Genomic DNA, 14275 nt, shown 5'->3' on the forward strand with positions numbered 1-14275 from the left:
GGTCTTCCGTTGTACACGTTATTCTGGTACACCCTGTATAATAATTACAAATCAAATATTTCAAAATATGAATGATATAAGCCTTGACATGAACAATGTAAAAGTGTGGTCCCGTGCCGCAGAGCGTTGCGCGTTGTCCTGCCAACCCAGGGGTTCGATCCCTGATACAGGTAAGGTTTTTTTTCAGCTAATATTTATTTCAAATAACGTGAACATATTTATTGTGATCATCAAAGAATGTAAATAGTAATTCTGAAGTTAGAAGAAATTTTAAACAGCGGTGAGGTTGTAAGGACGACGATACACTGTTGCCAAGTATGATGCTCAACGTAGGTATGGTTTTAGTTTAGTATATGTATAAATTATTATACATATTGCCAAAATGCGATGATTTGATTCTTAAAAAAGTTATTAAAAAGAGTATTATGATATACAACCGACGTGATTGCATTCAAGTTTTTTGAGTACCGGTTTTTCTCACCCTCACTTTCACTTTTTAAAACTCAAAAGCTTTTCTCTATATTTATAGAATATTTACAACTGTTCTTCCATATTTTTACGTTGTTGCCGTTACGAAGATTTGTTTTTTAGATTAACCTCAAAATACCAATGAATCTACTAAAATTGTGTAAATTCATTTGAAGTTTACAACTTAACCTGCACTAAGATAGGTGTTACTGATCAATTAGGTAAGTACTATGGTTAGTTACGACTCTAAAGCTGATTAGAGAATTACGTTTACTTTTAAAATGTCACATTTATTTTTCCAAATGCCAATAAAAATTACGATTTGAAAAGTATTGTAGATCCGTTAAGAAACAAAATTACTCTTCACTCCTCGCTTTTCGGTACCTACGTAATTGTAAACTGAAAAGGAGAAAGGGCAGAATACTTAATAAAACACAAAAACTTTGCACACTCCACTTTTCACTTGCCACTCTTCACTTTTCAACTTTTCACTCTCACTTTTCAAACTATAAAATTCGTAAAAAAGAAAATAGCCAAAAAGTGAAAAGTAAGGGCGAAAAAATGAAAAGTATTTTCAAAAACAGGCCCAAGTTCTTATCAAAATAAACTTAAAACTAACTTAAATACTTGATTTCCTTTTTTCTAACAAGCATGTTCTCTATCATCATGAAAAAAACTGTTCTAGACTCGTTTTACCTTGTTGAACAGACAACATGGAAACGTGGGAGATGGGCGAATTTCTGACTAATTATCCTCTTTCTCCTAGAAAAATGCATAACAATCTCTTACCGTGATAAATACTAATCTGCTTTTTCTGATGTTTTACTTCGGTGAATTTTATTAAAATATGAATGGGTGGTACGTGAACCATAAAACTGTATATAATTATTATGGACCGTAGCCAGCCACTGCGACGGGAATTAGCATTATTATTATTTTGTTTCACGTACCGGAGTGAACTAGAGGCATTTGCAATGCTAACACAAAGTTATACTACCGACACCTGTGTGCACATAAAGAATTTTATAGTGCGATAGCAGAAATTTATGCGTGGGATTTCTTCTACTTACGACTTGTTCATATGGAGCAAATGAAATAAGCACATTGGGAGTTAAACTTGCCGGATAAGCTTGTTCGTGAAATCACCCCATCAGGTGCCATTAAGCTATTTTGATATTTATTCTGGATATTTATTCATCTTACCGTATTTATTTATTTTTGTAAGCAGAGGCATTCACCTAACATTCTATCTTTATTGTGTTTTTTTTCTGGAAAAAAATATTAAAGACTAAAAATCCCAATTTCTTGTACTTTATTTATTTCAGTTCCAAAATTGGTTCTTGAAACCAAAAGTTAAGAGCATCTGGAGACACCCTGTGAGTATTAAATGTTGGAAAAAGACAGGTTGCACACATTGTATGTGTTTCTTTACTTACTGGCACAATGTATTGAGTTCTAAAGATAAAGGATATACCTAGAGGACACGCTGTAAACGTTGGCCAACTTAAATCAAACTTTTGTACATGTGAACACGAAGATACTTAATTTTTTAATGAGAATGACAGCATAAAATAAGGGAGTTTTATCTCTTTTCAACTCTAAATATTTGTGGACAATATATGTTGTGCCCCATTTTTGCACAAAATGATCGAAAATAAAAAAAAATACGAAAATATACACGTTATTGTGTTTCTTTCGTTATTTTCGTAACTAAAAAAGTTTGAAAAAAATGGAAAAAACCGAATTTTTTTAAAATTTTGCTTCCCCTTCAAAAAGACCACGGGTTGAATATTTTTTTTTTTTTGACAATCCTTAATCCTACCTGTCAACTCTTTTAGTTTGATTTATTCTTTTTAATTTGATCTGTTCAAGAGTTTTGTACGATATCGTCGTTCAAAACAAAAATGATCTTTTTGGCTTTTATAATTAATTACTCGGGGGGGAACCAATGATCGCATAAAAACTCTAAGCATCAAGGTTGTGAAAACTTCAAAGTATCCTCTATAAGAGGTTCTTATCGTTTGCCAGAAACTTGAGAAAATTGCGTACCTATCTAAGGATTTTCGCTAAAGTTGAAATAACTACAATAATTAATAGACTAACGATATTCTCTTTTTCTTAACCTCAAAGAAACCTTCAAAAGTTTAACCGCTGCGATTTTTCTTTCTCGTTATGATCCGAATGATTGAAATGAAATTGTCACTTTTGCTAAAAATCAATTAAATGATACATTTTTTTATTATTTTTTTTTAATTGAAAACATTTTTTTTCGAATATACAGAAATGTTACTTTTGAAGGGCTCTTTTTTTAAATTAAATCTCGTGGAAGCGATTTGCGCGACAGATAATTCATTAAGTATTCTAGATTTGCAGAAGAAAATACATGCAGCGACTGATTGGGGGATACCTATACAACTTTTTGCAATTAATTTTTAAATTTACAAAATTACATAAATTCTTTATAGTTGTTTATGTACTATAGTAGGATCGTATTCGATGCAAAGTAGAGCAAAAAGTTGTCGGTCTTTTATCAAAGGAAAATCGTGTCATCATTTTTAGGAGGCGTAAGATGAACCGTTTCAAATTTAAAATGAAATTCAATGTAAAATCTGAAATACCGCTGCATACGCACTGTGTTCTGGTAGTAGCTGTAGTCGCCCAGGTGCATCGAGTGTACGAACTGGTCGGTTATACGTCAAATACTAACCTGGCGAGCTTTGCCGTCAATTAGAGAGCGCTTCGAAAAAACAAGTAAACAACAGTGGCGTGTACAGAGGTAAAATGTAGTACATATGTGGAATTTAGGAAACAAATTGGATTTATAATAAATTACATTTAAAATAAATAGTTTATGAGAATAAAGGAATTTTTGTAGGAACAAGCGTACTTCATTGGTTCCCTTGACAGACAATGATTTATTACTTTGCATCGAATATGATCCTACTATACATATAGCTATTGTTCATATTGTAAAAAAAAATCGAAAATTTAAAACGACAAATATTCATAAAATCCTTTATGACGAAACAACGAAATGAAGCAAAATATCAGTTCTCTATAATTCAAAAAAGTTAAGTTTTAGTTAAATTTTCCCCGCCCAATTTTTCCGAAAATTTTATACTTCTGGTACACGGGAAAAACATTGTCCTGAAAATTCACACAGTTATTCCTAAGATCGTAACAGGAAAAAATTGTGAGAAAATTTGACATTTGCAATGTGATTCTTTTTTACAGTTGTAAAATTATTACCAACAAATTATAGATATTCTTAAATATTCAAAAAATATTGTATGAAAGTCTAATACAATTTATTCCTGTCACGATTTTAGGAACAATTGTGTGAATTTTTACAACAGTATTTTCTGTGTGTAGAGACCCTTCGTAATGGGCCCCTTGGCGTGTTGGGCCCCTCGCGGTTGCGAGTTCGCGAGCCTGGGCTGTCAGTCCAACTATGCCCTGCTAACCTGTGCTGCATCTCCGGCGAACAAAATGGCATCCGCTCTGCCCACGACCGCCGCAACGTCGGACTTTCGACCAAACCGGTTACCCGCACAACAGCCTTCTCTCAAAAATTAAACAAATTCCATCGGGCAGCACCTCGCTTTACCTCTACTCTACGACACGACTCCACGACGCGATTTCTTGAATCTTTAGTACTCGGTCTACCTTCGCTCGCTGAACAGATCCCAGTGGAGTCACGCGTTTGCTACTCGCGTCACATTTCGATTTTTAAGTGCTTTTCAGTGGCTATGGATTAACTGCGCCTATGGAATTTATAGAAACGTCCTCGTCTAAGTCTTTGGAGAGCTACGAAATAGGTGAGTTTTGCGAGCGCGAAGGATATAAAAAAAAATCTCCTGCGGCGAAATTTTTCGAGCGACAAACTTGTTTCGTTCATTTATTTTGCACAACCTGTGCCGATTTTTTAAAGCAACAGTAAGCTGGTTTGGTCTTATAGGGCACGCAGCTGTTTTGTTTGTACCTGAAAAATGTGTACCTATTTTGTTGCAAATTTCGATTTCCTTAGTCAAAAATTTCGTATATAAATCAACCTTTTAGGGTGCCTACTTGACTTTATATTATAATGTTCTAAAGAAGAATGTTTATTAAGACATTTACTTTGTATGCGTCTGATACAAGAATACAAATAGGTAGAGGTATATAGGTACTAACTTTGATTTTCCAGAAATCAAAAAATTCCACGTATTTATATTATGTATACCCAGACTTTTCATAACATCTAAAATAAATGCTTTTACAAAATTTATATTCATATTTGGGCAGGTTTGGAACCCGTTAAGATGAAAGTCGGCTGTGACAGGTTTTTCTTAGCAATAAACTTGTTTAAAGCGATTCATTTTTATGTCTGGAGGATCACGAACCGTTTCATTGAAATGTTCTTCACATTTGCCGGAATACTTTTTTTTAGAGTTTTCTTTAAGAAAAGTAAACGATATTACACGAACCACTTGATATACCTACTTTTTTATGCGACTAAAGAAGAGACATACTGTTTTTTTATTTCCTATATACTTAAGTACCTATTCGTTTAAAGCAATGAAAAAATTTATAGTACACGACGTTTCACTAGGTCTAGTCTTGGGCCTTAAAGTTTATGTCTAGATTTTAGTTCAGTTTCCGCCAGATGTGACAAATATTTATTTCGCAACAATGACATGGATACGTGTGTGGAATAAACGAGCGTCGTCACCTAGAATGGAGGTTAAAATAAGCGTACTTGAATAGACAGAAAAACAAGTTAGACCTCGGGAGATCTAAACGCTCGATCAGATCACCTACTTTTGAGGTTTTTGTGTGAAGGCAAGAAAGATGCGGGAACTATTAATTACCAAATTAATCGTAAATATTAAGAAATATTAAAGAATATGACCCTGTGATATGACGACGTTGAAAAGATAATTTTCAGAGACAGTAAAACACTAAGTAGGTACAAATAATGATGTCATCTTTGTTCAAACGGAAATGATGTACCTACCTATATCACGATCAAATTTTGTCAATGTTAATATTGTCACTAACACTTCTACAATCTCGTGCTAAATATAATTTGTCGAATGAGGGTAGAGGAACAGTGACTAACAAAAATGTTTACTTTTCCTTGAATTCTCTCTTGACTGTGGGTACCTCAAAAATTGTTTAAAATTCACATTGTTCAATCATACTCGTATTAAACTTAGACATGGAAAAACAGATTAGGACCTCAGTGTTAAGTTAATTCCTAATCTTATAGTTAAGAGAGGTGGCGATATTTTTACCAATCGCTTTTTTTTCTATTTTATGTTATAAAAAATGAATTCTTATTTTTAAATTCTTTACATTAAACCTGTAACGTTGAGAAAAGATAGATATTTGTAAGAGTGGTGCACCACACTTATTTCCAAGTTAATTTCTATTATTGCAGTTATGCGAAACATGGTATATTTTGAGTATAGGTAATAGGTATAAATGAAACAGTAGAAGTTAAATCACGAAACAATTTCTTTCGTAAGGTTGTAGCTAACAATGTATTTTATTACGATTAGCAATTATACCCACTTTTTAGTAAATGTTTAGATAGTAGGTAATCGCGTAGTTTTCGAATTAGAATAAAAAAGTTTTACATATAAACCGCAATAAATTAATAAAAAACGTCCATGTTTATTTTTGGATTTTACCGTCCGTAAAAAAAATAAAGAAGCATTCAAATGTCTAACAGAAGTTACATTTTTTCTGACAATAATTTCTAGCAACTACATTTTAAGAAATAAAATGTAATGATAAGCACGCGAACATTTAAGTATGACATGTTGATTTTTATATACCTATTCTAATCCCTTACGATTTACCATCATGATTTTCTCAACTTTGGTAAATAGGGGAAGCCAAAAATAGCATGTAAACGCGTTCCTCTCTCGATTTCCGGTTCATGCGAGCATTGGATTTCTTACACCGCAACGTGTGTGCGCATATTCATTTTGTTTTATTTACATAATATAAACAGTTAGGTATAAACTTGAAGCGCTACCTTGGTGTTTACCACAGCTCAAAATGGGCATAGGCGGCGAGGAACGAGGAATTATATACACTAGCAATAGCGAAATAAGGAAGCAAAGACATTACCTATACCTATTTATATAAATAAATTTTTTGTTGACTTGGACAACTAAAATGTAGTACCTACTAAAATACGATACGTAGGTATTTCGGTCCAGATTTGGCTAATCGTTTTTTCGTTGCTTTATAAAAAATATGTTCATGGCCATTACAAAAAGAAATTATATGTGTATGAAGATATCTAGGTAGATATCATGCCTTGGATAATGATTATGTATAATTATTGTACCCAGTTATTCCCACAACACAAATTTCTACAATTATGAAATGTGTGTCTTGGCATTGTGACTGACGTGTCAAAAGAATGGAAAATAGAGTAACAACAATGAGCCTGTCACTTAGTACAAATTGAACGACTGACTTTTTTGTGTGATAAGACATGGATGTTTCTATAAATTGGACAATTATTATAATAGATACCACCGCAAGAACCTATAATTTACTTGTGATTTATTTGAATTTTAGAATATGAGTGCCTAGTTGGTTCGCTATAAAAATTTATTTAAGTGGGCTTACACCACGCTACATACCTATATACTTTCTAAATGTATACGGTTTTTGCGGGACATAATATATTTATGTCGAATCATTACTATTCAATTTATTAAACATTACTAACAGCACTACGTAATTACTGAATTTGAAAAAGAAATCAAATTAAACTTACCATTTCTATATTTTGTAATATACCTACCGGCATACAGCGCTAAAAACATATGTCATTTTTGTGTTATATCTAGAATAAATCCTGAATACAACTTTATTTTTTAATTAAATCTCAATGGTCATTTTCACAGCTTATTTTTTATATTTACTAACATGTTTTGAAAGTATTATTTCAAGTCTCCAGTTTCCAGTCTAAACCAGATTTATAGCAGGCACGCATAATTAAAATATAATGGCTGCAAAATATTAATAACGTGAGAGATTTCGACGCCCTCGATAGATTATTATTTATGTCGACCGTTCTTCTTTGGTTTATATGAAATCATTAGATGTGAGAAACTCAGGTTTATTTCCATTATTTTCAACGAACAATAGATCTCCCTCAAGAAAATGCTTTCTCACATATACTCGATTCATCAAATCGGACCTATATTGTTGATATACATTATTTAATGATAGACTATTTGTTCTTTCTGACCCAAGCAGACGTTCTCACGATTTTTTTTCGATTTCTTCCCTATTTAGGGTAATTCGTCACTCTGTATGCAAAGGAGATACATCTCACTGAAGTAACAGTAAAGTGATTTCTTTTTTTAAATCGCCTTACTTCGGTTTTCGATTACGTACCTATTTATTATCTACCTTGTGGGCCGTAAAAAATCAATTTATAACATAATTAGTAAAAACATCGTCAGCATTTTGTAAATCATATGATAATATTTGTTAGATGAGTTTTTACAAAGAACACTTTCTAGTCACATCGTTTTGACCGTCTGTTTGCCGAACCGAATTGAAGTGTTTTCACTTTTTTTCTGACCGTTAATATACATTTCGCGACAAAGACCAAAAGAAAGAAATTAATTGTTACGAAAAAAAAAATAATGTTGAGATGTCTAACACCCCACCGGCTAAAGAAAGTTGGCAGCGCTGGTAAATACGAGCAGTTTTTGGGACAAATACATTATCACTTATTTGATATTACAATTAGTGGCAACAAGTGTAGCATATTTTCACATTTAAAAAAATTCTAAAATAATAATACACATAAGTATACTTATATCGAGTTTTATAAACATATTTACAAGTCATTCATATTTTCAAAACGCTTTAGGCCCAATTTTTGATGATTAGAGCAATTACAAAACCCTTTCTTTCGTTATGAAATCTCTCAAATCCACAGTAAATAAAAATAAATAAATAAATTGTGTATAATGATTATGTACTGGTAATTCTATTTATTTTTGAAAAAATTACTAAAGTAAACATATTTATATTATTGAAATCAGAAAAACCTACAAATTAAAAAAATTTACAAAAATACAGGAAACCCATTCAAAAACATAACATGCATATGCCATATATGCAATGTTACATTGTTTGTTTCAAAAATTAACTATTGTAATTCGAAAAAGACCACACAACTCTTATAAGAAATTTTTTGTAAAGTAAAAAAATTGGTAAAGAACCATTTATCACGTCATTCCAGTGATCGAGTGCGATAGCGAGATTTAAGTACGTTATTACGTAACATAAATGTGAGGTTACACATCTATTAATAAATATTTTCTAGGAACTTTTGCCGATGTTCATAAAAGCCCCGCCTTATCGACCTCATCAAATTGGAATTACACTTGTGAATAAAGTGATATTTAATTATCTTGAACAGGTGTGTCTTGAGCATTATTTATAGTACTGTGCAAAACCGTACTTATCTTATCAACTTCGACGTCACCTGTTACATGAGTGTTGCACAATAATGAAAAAGTAATATTAACGGTCGATAGAAGGAAGCACAAAAATTTGGCATTTGGGTAGGAAATTCTGGAAGGAAGCCTAAATAGTTGAAGATAGGTAGTTGAAGTGCGAACAGTGTGGAGATCGGCAGTAAGACGATCGGCGGGCAGTGTGTCAAAGAAGTGAAAAGTTAATTGTTTAAAGTGTTATTAGTTAGCAGGTAATATTCTTTAAGTACTTTGTTGTTAATTGTTCTATGTAATCTTATGATTGTGATGGTTATAGATGTTTCATGATAATAATTCTTTGTATGTTTAGCTTCCATTGCTTTATGCTCAAGGGCATATATTTTTCTAAGGTAAAATTGTTATAATTATTATTAACGATTGCTCATTATTTATTTCATGTTAAAATATATATATTGTCGTGGGCGCCCCCGACTTTACAATAATGACTCCTTTGTTTTACAGCTAACTTGTTTTTGTAATGATGACGTTGTTCGTAAAATATAGATGTCTCATGATAATAATTCTGTATATGTTTAGCCTTCATTGTCTTACGCTTAGGGGCGTATATTTTTCTAATATAAAATTGTTACAATTATTATTTAAGATTGTTCATTATTTATGACATGTTCAAATATGTATTTTGTCGAGACCGCCCAGATAGTACAATAACGACTTCTTTATTTCACATTTAACTTGTTTTAAACAAGATCAGGTTGTTCTTTGATTTCTTGTGTCCACTTTATGTCACACGTCTATACGAGCCTTGTTGAGTTTACTAACATTTTCGCCCGTGCGGAACGAATCTGGATTAAGCTCGATTGCCTCCCGTATGGGACTCCAGTGTTATGAAGGATCTTCCGAAATCTCAACTATAGCTGGATTGCCTCCCGTATGGGACTCCAGTACCTTCCGGCTCTGCCGGCTAACTAACACCAAACCTCTTCAGTTTTACTTGGAAGTGTGTATGACTAATATGAGGTAACAGATGACATTTAGTGACACATTAAATGAGACAGGTCTTATTTATCATTAGCAAAGGTTCTTAATTTATACCTTTGGTTAGCGGTTGTTTTGTATTTATATTTGGGTGGTAAGAGCAACGATCGTGGGTTTCTCTGCCATGCTCTTTCCCCACAGGAGCTCTAGGTGAGCCTGGCACTCTCATTTTATGTTAAATGGTTGTTAATGTTTTTGTTGTTCTTTCTATTTGTCACATGTTTAATTTGAATTGTATGTAAATAAAGGTTAGGTGTATTTACTCTGCTTTTGTTTTATATAATTAAACCATACATCCCCTCTACAAAGTTAGTAGCCAGTGCCTTCCGGTCAAATTAAAAATAAATACACACAACGTAGGTAGTCCTTATGACGATCACATGTTTTTGGCCAAAACTACGTTTACTTATTTTTTGTCGAACCTAGGGTTGTTATACTACAGTACCTAGTGAATTATGTGGGTAATAGTAGCCAATGGAGCTATTCACGCCTCGCCGTGTACGTTTGTTTTACATATAATTGTATGCCAGAAAACGATTAGAAAATAAATAAAAGTACCTAAGTTGTCCGCCAACGCGAAAAGTATACATGAAATACATTAATTATTTTTTTCGTTCAATCGCACAAATAAGGAAGTCCATAGTGCAGTTCCCTTATTTGGGATTCTAGCTATAGGAAAAATGTGGTATCTTTTAATACGTGATGTTTTATACATAAGGTGTATAGAAGTACAAAACAATCAGGAACAATTTTATTCAAATGTTTCTTCTAATATTTTCAAGGCAGGTGTAATAATACTGTTCACAAAAGGAATTTTAATGGTAGGTAGAATGCATTAATAATAATAGGCATTTTCAGCATTACCGAAATCGTTGAATGTGCGAATCGGTGAGATGAGCACCTCTGGAATTGCCGTTTCATTAGTTTAATCTTAGTTTCATTCAAATATTTTACTAACTTTACCATTATGTCGCGTCGGCTCGTCATTATAACGCTACCATTTTATATTTAAGCCAAGTAAAAGTTAATGTCAATGCAATTTTGTCTTTATCCATTCCCGTCGTTAATTGTAGCAATAAGATGCACTTGACATTTGTCTTATAGATATTTATTACTGCAACATTACCTACATATGGGAATATTTGTGATATCCAAGACTTCTTTTGCTTATTTTGTTCTACAAGAAAAACGAAGGCTTCACATTGAAAATCAAATACCGGTAATAAACAATAAGAACATAAAATACTCATAAATCTATTGTTACTGCTGGGGTCATTTTAACTTCCCGGTAAGGTATACATAAATCCGCCACAGGTATGTTGTTCATAGGATAGGAGTGTATGTACAGGGTGGGCAAATAAGCGAGGTAAGCGGCTGTATCTCAGAAACTAGTGATCGTAGAGAGCTACGGTAAAAAATTTTATAGGTAAAGTGGGCAAGGGAAAATGCTGGAAATTATTTTCAAGTTTCCAAGATGGCCGCCAGTGGGCGTTTCCACCATATTGAATTACATAAAGTTACGTTTCTCACGATTTTCCCCAATGAATGTAACAAAAAAGTATTTGCGTTTTAATGTTAACTTAAAGTCGAACATTTTTTGTAAAAACAATTTTTCTCTATCTTTCGAAATAAAGTGGTGGGGGGTATTTGAATGTTGTTTGAAATAAATGCCTGTAACTTCGAAACGGCTTAATGGATTTGGATAAATTTGGTATCATTGAAAAGAGCATTTCTTGGGCTTTTAGGTTTCTCGTAATCATGACAGTTGCGACCTACACGGCCGCCGATAGAGGGCGTTATTCGATATTATAACCAAAATATTGGATTTTCTCAAAAAATTTAAATGCGATGATATGACTTTTTTTAGACTAGAAAATAGACAAATGACCAACCAATAAGCCTGCGCAAACCGCATCTTAATATCTTTTTCCTAACTCAAATTATTAAAAAAAATACTAAACCAGGAAAATTCATATATCCCCATTTAAAAATGCATCGGTTGCTTTCGATAAGAAGGCAAGTAGTAGGCCATGGAAATAAAAGACAAACTCCTCTCTAAAATATTCACAAGAAATGTCAGTTTATTTAGTGCTGTGATTTTAAGTCGCACGTTTTCGTATTTATAAGCGATTTTCCTTTTAAATAAAGTTGTGGTCCTGAAAAGGACCGATTTTGAAAAAAGATTAATGCCTTCTGTGTTCAAATTGCCTTCCGTCATATTCCACACATTGTTCCAGTCTTTCTTGAGTCGACAGAACCGCAGCCTCGATTTCTACCGCTGATAGTTGACGAATTGAGTTTCGAATTCTGTTTTCCATATCCATTCGTGTTGTTGGTGGAGTTTGAAAAACAATGTCTTTTAAGCGTCCCCACAAGTAAAAATCAAGACATGTCAAGTCCGGAGATCTTGCCGGCCAAGGAAATAGGCTTCCCCTTCCTATCCAGCGTTCTCGAAAGGTCCCGTTAATATGGTTTCGGACATTAATTGAATAATGTGCCGGACAACCATCTAATTGCAGAAACATAGTTCTCCTAGTTTCGAGTGGCACATCTTCCAACAAAATTGGCAAGTCGTTGATCAAAAACTCTAAGAAGCGGTTACCAGTTAAAGCTTGATCAAAAAAATAAGGTCCAATAATTCTGTCCCCAATGATACCGCACCACACATTTAGGCTCCAGCGTCCCTGGTGCTGCACTTCTCTTAACCAATGCGGATTTTCAGCGGACCAATAATGCATATTATGACGGTTTACTCTACCATCACTACTAAAGGTAGCCTCGTCGGTCCAGAGAATTTCCGTTAAGAAATTTCTGTTTTCCTCAAGCATGCCTAGCATCCATTGACAATAATTTAATCTATTATCGAAATCTTGTTCATTTAGCGCCTGGTGCAAAACTATGTGGTAAGGATGTAATCTAAAAGTAAAAAACAACATATGCGTAAAAATAATATAATCAGAATAACACTGAATTGTGTATTTGAGAGTATGTGCTAAGATACTTGGAATAAGATAAAATTATTTACCTATAATCTTTCAAAATATTTCTAACAGTTGTTCGTGCTATTCCCAAGTCTAGAGACAATGTTCTAGTTCCTACATGTCTATCAAATTCTATGTAAGCCAAGACATTGATAATGTTTTCTTCGGTCCTTCCATTGCGACGCCTGCGACGTTTAGGACGACGAAAACTTCCAGTATCGCGTAATCGCTGTACCAAGCGCGGAAACATTCTTCTCCCGTAATGACGGCGATCTGGATACCGTGCCGCGTACTGTCTTGCAGCTATAGCTGCATTTTGAAAACACTCGAAATAAATCGCAATCATGTCAACGGCTTCATTATTTGTGAGAGGCATTTTGATTAAAAAGTACTCAAATTATACGCAATCAACAATATTAGGCTGCGTGTGACAAAAGTTTGACGTTACTTGGCAATATTTTTGTTAGGCGATTGTCGTGTCCATGGCCTACTACTTGCCTTCTTATCGAAAGCAACCGATGCATTTTTAAATGGGGATATATGAATTTTCCTGGTTTAGTATTTTTTTAAATAATTTGAGTTAGGAAAAAGATATTAAGATGCGGTTTGCGCAGGCTTATTGGTTGGTCATTTGTCTATTTTCTAGTCTAAAAAAAGTCATATCATCGCATTTAAATTTTTTGAGAAAATCCAATATTTTGGTTATAATATCGAATAACGCCCTCTATCGGCGGCCGTGTAGGTCGCAACTGTCATGATTACGAGAAACCTAAAAGCCCAAGAAATGCTCTTTTCAATGATACCAAATTTATCCAAATCCATTAAGCCGTTTCGAAGTTACAGGCATTTATTTAAAACAACATTCAAATACCCCCCACCACTTTATTTCGAAAGATAGAGAAAAATTGTTTTTACAAAAAATGTTCGACTTTAAGTTAACATTAAAACGCAAATACTTTTTTGTTACATTCATTGGGGAAAATCGCGAGAAACGTAACTTTATGTAATTCAAGATGGTGGAAACGCCCACTGGCGGCCATCTTGGAAACTTGAAAATAATTTCCAGCATTTTCCCTTGCCCACTTTACCTATAAAATTTTTTACCGTAGCTCTCTACGATCACTAGTTTCTGAGATACAGCCGCTTACCTCGCTTATTTGCCCACCCTGTACATATAGATACGGTGGAAATATATTACTACCGTTGGACTTAATTTGCAATTAATAGGTTATTACTCATTTAAACGCTATTGCGGAAAGCAGTCGCAATTATAACGAGTTTGTCACTCCGAAGAAATTATATACCTAA

At 33.5% G+C, this 14275-nt stretch overlaps 1 protein-coding gene across 2 annotated transcripts in view; it reads left to right on the plus strand.

Annotated features, from left to right (window-relative positions):
• Positions 1-4099: 4099 nt before the first annotated feature.
• Positions 4100-14275, plus strand: part of LOC108905772 (dentin sialophosphoprotein) — a 52816-nt gene continuing 42640 nt past the window's right edge. For both annotated transcript variants that reach the window (XM_018708791.1, XM_018708788.1), the window contains exon 1: positions 4100-4286. The gene's annotated coding sequence lies outside the window, so the exon portion shown is untranslated. The remainder of the gene's footprint in view (positions 4287-14275) is intronic.

Source organism: Anoplophora glabripennis, unplaced genomic scaffold (assembly GCF_000390285.2).
Source record: "Anoplophora glabripennis isolate ALB-LARVAE unplaced genomic scaffold, Agla_2.0 scaffold221, whole genome shotgun sequence".
Taxonomy (NCBI): Eukaryota; Metazoa; Arthropoda; class Insecta; order Coleoptera; family Cerambycidae; genus Anoplophora; species Anoplophora glabripennis.